General features: G+C 39.3%; 1 pseudogene; it reads right to left on the bottom strand.

Annotated features, from left to right (window-relative positions):
• Nucleotides 1-3,912: 3,912 nt before the first annotated feature.
• LOC101576992 lies at nucleotides 3,913-5,010 on the bottom strand (annotated as a pseudogene).
• Nucleotides 5,011-5,597: the final 587 nt, after the last annotated feature.

Here is a 5,597-nt window from a genome sequence, read left to right as displayed (position 1 = left end):
TGTAAAAATGAATTATGATAGAAGACAGAAACTGCATCTCAACACTGGACATTTTGCTTGATGCCTACCGAATTCTTCTACTTATGAAAGCTCTCTTTTCAAACCTGTACAGCCAAGACTCATTAGTAATGAATCGCATTGAAAAAGGAAATCAGAGGAGGAGAATGAAGAGGAAAGACAGCTGACTCAAGGAAGACTTTCTTTATCTGCTTATTAAAGCCCCAGATGGGACCGCTGAAGGCGCTGGAGGCTCCGGCCTGAGAAGGTGCACCTGCCCTCCCGTGCTGGTGAGCACATCTGCGAGGGAAGCACGCTTGACGCTGGAGTCTCGGAAGGGACTGAGCAATTCCAGAGAACACATGAGTCACAAGGAAGCATTAAAAAAGCTTACTTCCTCTCTGGAAAGGAGGAATTAGCTGCGCTCCAACACAGGGCAGCTATTATTTATGCATATGTCATTAAACTTAATGGATATTTTATGGTCTTGATTTTAGTCTTCCTCTCTGCAGTATTCAGTGCTGTTGGACACATCTACATTCCCTTAAGAGTCTTCTCACTTGGCTTCCATGATGCCATACTTCTCTGGTCCTCTTCCTCTCTGTGTATATTTTGTTTCCTGTCCCAGGCCACCTCCCTTTCCTCACATCTCACATGTAATTTATTCCCATCTCTAAAATGTAATATTGCATGAAAAATCTATTTTGGCTACTTTTTGTCTCTGTCATATCATTCCTGTTTTATTTCTTGTTATAGCTTCAGCCATCTGTCCGTCTTAGCCCTGTTGGAGTCATTATCACAAAATACACGAAGCTTGGCAACTTGCAAAGTGAAAAGTTTTATTTGGTTCATGATTCTGATGGTTGAAAGGCTCAAACAGCATGGGAACACCATCCTGTTGAGGTCCTTCGCTTGTGACACAACAGGGTGACATCTGAGCTTTAAGAGGACAGATATTCTTTACAGGTTATTGATCTTTAGGTTTTACCAAATGGCATGCTTAATATGAATTTATTCACTGAATGAATAAATTTCAGTGTATTATAGGAATATTAATAAAGTGCTCTGTGAAAAGCAGTGGCTCTCAGATATACACATATTCTTTAATTCTTTTTTTCTTCTTTAAAAATTTTTATCTATCTATCTATCTATCTATCTATCTATCTATCTATCTATTTGGTATAGGGTCTCACTATGTAGCTCAGACTTGTAATAATCCTCCTGACTCAGCCTCCCCAGAACTGGGATTACAGGTGTGTGCCACCATGCCCAGTTTCAGTGGCTGGCTCAGTGGCTTGGGGACGGCACAATGTGCAGTACCAGGGATCAAAACTGGGTCCTGGTGCTTGCCAGGCAGGCACAAAGCTATCTCCCCGATCCCATACTTCTCCTTTTCCTTCCTTGTATTTTCTATTTAATATCTTTTTATATATTTCTCTCATTATTATTATAAAAATTATTTATTGTCATCCTCTATTTTCAGATTCGATATCACGGTAGGCCAGCATGTGGATTACTTTGCTAAGGACGGGAAATCTGCATCTGTTCTCCTTTCAAATAATGAGGGAAGGTCAAAATTCTTCGGCACTAATCCACAGCTCCGTCATGTTTCCTCTTCCCAATTATTCAGTCTTCAATTCTTGTGACAGTAAAGAAGATGATGTAGAGAGTTCTGCTTTGTATAGATTATTTCCAGAATAATGTTACTTTCCTTCCATTTTGTCTTTTCAATATATCTTAATAAATGTGGCAGGTAACCCATACCACTCTGTGCTAGTAGTTTTATAGCTAAGAATGACTGTGTGCCTGCCAAGGCAGCATGCTGGGATAGTTTGCTTTTCCTGAAATTGTGAGGTTAATAGGCCTTTTAGCTACTTGCACTATTACATCATTGTTCCCCTTTATAATAATAAACTACCTCTGCCTATGTCAGGGTCCTGGACCTGTGTTTAGATTTGGAAGGTAATAAGTTCAAGGAAAACTTAGCCAGAGGTTTTCACGCTCAAACACTCTGCCTCTGTGTTTATACTAAACATGCCTATAACATTATATGCTTTATACTTTTGCATTTTTACAAGGTCATGCTGATGAGGAATGCCACATCTGTGCCTCTGAAAGTGGCACTTGCTTCCTCACATGCAGGAGAAGCAGACATTTCATGACATCTTCAGCCATTTACCTGTTATGAGCACATCAACATTCTGCCTTCTTGATTCAACATGTAAATATTTGGGTCTAATAGTGAGTCTAACTCTAATATTTTTTATGATACAACATTTCCAGCAGGAAAATGTGTTATCAAATTCTGTTTACAAGCCAGGTAAATGCTAAGTGCTAAGGGTCTGTGATGTTTTAGAACAGTATAGCAGTGGTGGAAATAGTAATGATTAATACTGAACATGTATTTAAATTTATAGTTGACCACATTAGCATTAACTTTCCTTCTCTTATTCTTCTGTAGTCTAAGTATAAATTTCTCACTTTTATAAACAAGACAGTTTAGCTCATCTATAAAAATATTATCACTTTCATTTGGATGTACTGTCCACACAAAAATGGAGTAACTGAAATTTAGGCTTCTTCTCAGATACTAGTCTACGTTAAGGTATCTTCCCACTAATTTTATTTATCAGGACACTGCTGCCAAGTTCCTGAGGAACACATTATCCATGTGCTGCTCCATCTTCACTGTTGTTGGTTATTTCATTTTTTTGTGTGTGTGTGGATTTCTTATTTCCTAAATAAAATCATCATATGCAGGTAATCCTTACTGCTACCAACACTCAAATCTCACGGGGAGGGGACTGTGATGTTTCTGTAATCAGTCTTCCCCTAGAACGGCTGACTGAACTCCTACTATATCTTGCTTTGCTAATAGAAAACCAGTATAAATTTTGAAAAAAAACCACATTCACTATCAACACTGATAAAGCACTGATAAGTATACAAAAGCTGGTAGGTTTTAAATGGGACTCAGTGCAAGGAAGAATGGAACAAATTGGACGATATATTACCTAGCTTCCCCTGGCTGTAAAAAGTACCTGAAATATGCCAGGTATGGGGGCGCATGCCCGTAATTCCAGCACTCAGGAGGCTGAGGGAACAAAATCACTGTGAGTTTGAGTCCAGCTTGGTCTCCAGTGAGTTCAAGAGCAGCCTGGACTAGATAGTGAGACCCTGTCTTTAAAAATTCACCTGAAATGAGTCAATTTAAAAAGATAAAAGATCTATGTTGGTGGATGGTTTCAGAAGGTTCAGTTCATGGTAGCTTGATCGTGCTGTGTTTGGGCCTGTGGTTATTCAGTACGTCTTGATAGGAAGTGTATTGTGGAGCAAACCTGCCCACCTCATGGGGGCTGCGGAACACAGAGACATGGGAAAGGGCTTGGATCACAGTTATTCCTTCCAGAGCACACCCACAGTGAACTCACTGAATCTCAAGAGGCTCTCTTGAAGATGACACCATGTTACTAGCACCATCAGCTGGTAATAAGACCAAGTTCACACAGTCTTCTGTCAGAGGTACATGTCCACCACACAGAAACACTCTGGTAAACCTGCATAGTCTGGAGGTAAAGCTAAAAGCTACATCGAAGAAATTCAATATTCACTCTACATGCTGACTGATTCTCAGCAGTCAGTTCTAACATTAGAGGTTAGTTAAGAGGACAGAAAATGAAAATGAGTGCATCTCATAAAATATGAAGTGTAACATAGCATTGAAAAGTAAATGTTAAAAGTACATCATACAAAAAAAGAAAATACATCAAAATTTTTTAAAAATGGAATTCTTAGGGATAGGTACTACATATGTGAATGGGCACTCATCCAAGGATCTCATGAAAATCAGTATCTTAACACTCAACTGGAATGTATTCTTTTTATTCAGCAGCGTTGTGTGTTCATGCTCACACCTCACATATGGTGCCCAAGAGCCCCACTGCCACTGTCACCACTCTGCATCTGCATCTGCATCTGCATCTGCGCTTGCATCCTTGCGATCTTCTCTTGCATGCGGCGAGGCTCAGCTTCCTTTTCTGTCAGGATCTGATCTTTATTCATATCCTCATTCTCCACTTTCCTGCTGCCTGTCTTAAGCCTCTCATAAAGGAAATTTTCATAGTGAAGATCCTGGGTCACTTCCTGTAGATCTTGCATGTGAGCCAGGAGCATGGTTCTCAGCTTCAGAAAATCGTTATGTTCAGGCTTCTCCACCTCCACATCACCCCATGGGTGGAGGCGACCTCTGACCTTCTTGCCTTTGGCTTCAGTCAGCTGGTTGGATCCAACCACAGAAAATGGGATACTGGCCTTGAGAAGCCGAGTTTGCTCTTTAAAGTCTTCATCTTCATCTGATTCTGCATCAGGTAAGTAATAGATTTTGATGTTATACTCTTCAATTTCATCCAGAATCCATTTCTTCAGTCATTCGAGCTCCTTCAGAGTGTGTTGGCTTTCACAATGACAGGCATGATGTTTACCTTATTGTGTACTGCTTTCATAAATGCGACATCTAAAGGCTTCAGCCCATGTCTAAAAGGTGAAATGAAATAGAAGCAGCAGTGCGCCCTGTTGTCAATAATGTGTCGCCTGTTCAAGCCACTCATCGTGCAGGTAGTGTTCAAACTGTTCATCAATGTAGGAGATGATGGTCTTAAAACAATCCCTGCAATTGATGGCGTCCCCATAGCCAGGTGTGTCCACTACTGTCAGGCGCAGCTTAACCCCACGTTCTTCAACCTTCACGGTTGATGCCTCAATGTGGGCAGTTCTTTCAATTTTCTCTGCAGCTCCAGGTATGATTCTTTCTGGATAGAGATCAGTCAGGAACAGGCTGTTTATTAGAGTCAATTTTCCTAGACCTGACTCACCAACCACCATAAGTGTGAACCCAAAACCTTTTTTCACTGATTTTCTGTGAACTTGATTGGGAAGGTTTGCAAATCCAACATAGCCAGGGGTTTCTGGATCTATAAATTGAGCTGGTTGTTGCTTAGACATTTTTTGTGTTGTTTTTTCTATCAACCTGCCGCTGGAAAGAGAAGCAGCGAAATCAATTCTTGTACTAATTTGAAAGATACCTGTTTCCTTCCATAGTTGTTATAATGACTTATGAAATATTTCATTTTTCATCTTTATTATACTACAATTTACACAGAAAAGTATTTGCCAATTTTGGTGTACATTTTGATGAATTTTGACAAATCTGAATGTATGACCATTGTCAAAATAAAAAAAATAAACAAATATATAACTCCACAAATTTCTGCTGTGTTTCTTCCTCTTAGTGCTGACCACTGGTTATTTCATGATAATGTGTTAACATATAGTGTCCAGATAGTACAAGAGGAAAACATACTGAAAAATCACCTGTTGCTTATCTAAAATTCCAATTTAAGCGGTCTCTTTTTTATTTTGTTCAATCTAACCACTTTAGTCTTATGATACATGTATTGAACATAAAATTTTTCTCTTTCTGCGGCTTGGATTTTATTTTCTTAACAGTTTTGTCCAAAGACTAAACATTTTCAAGTTTTTTATAAATTTAATTTATCAACATGTTGGGGATATCATGTATCCTATCTAAAAGTCTCTGCCTA

Source organism: Octodon degus, unplaced genomic scaffold (genome assembly GCF_000260255.1).
Source record: "Octodon degus isolate 3935 unplaced genomic scaffold, OctDeg1.0 scaffold00024, whole genome shotgun sequence".
NCBI lineage: Eukaryota > Metazoa > Chordata > Mammalia > Rodentia > Octodontidae > Octodon > Octodon degus.
The sequence above is the reverse complement of the archived record's forward strand: the minus strand, read 5'-3'. Positions and strand labels throughout refer to the sequence as shown.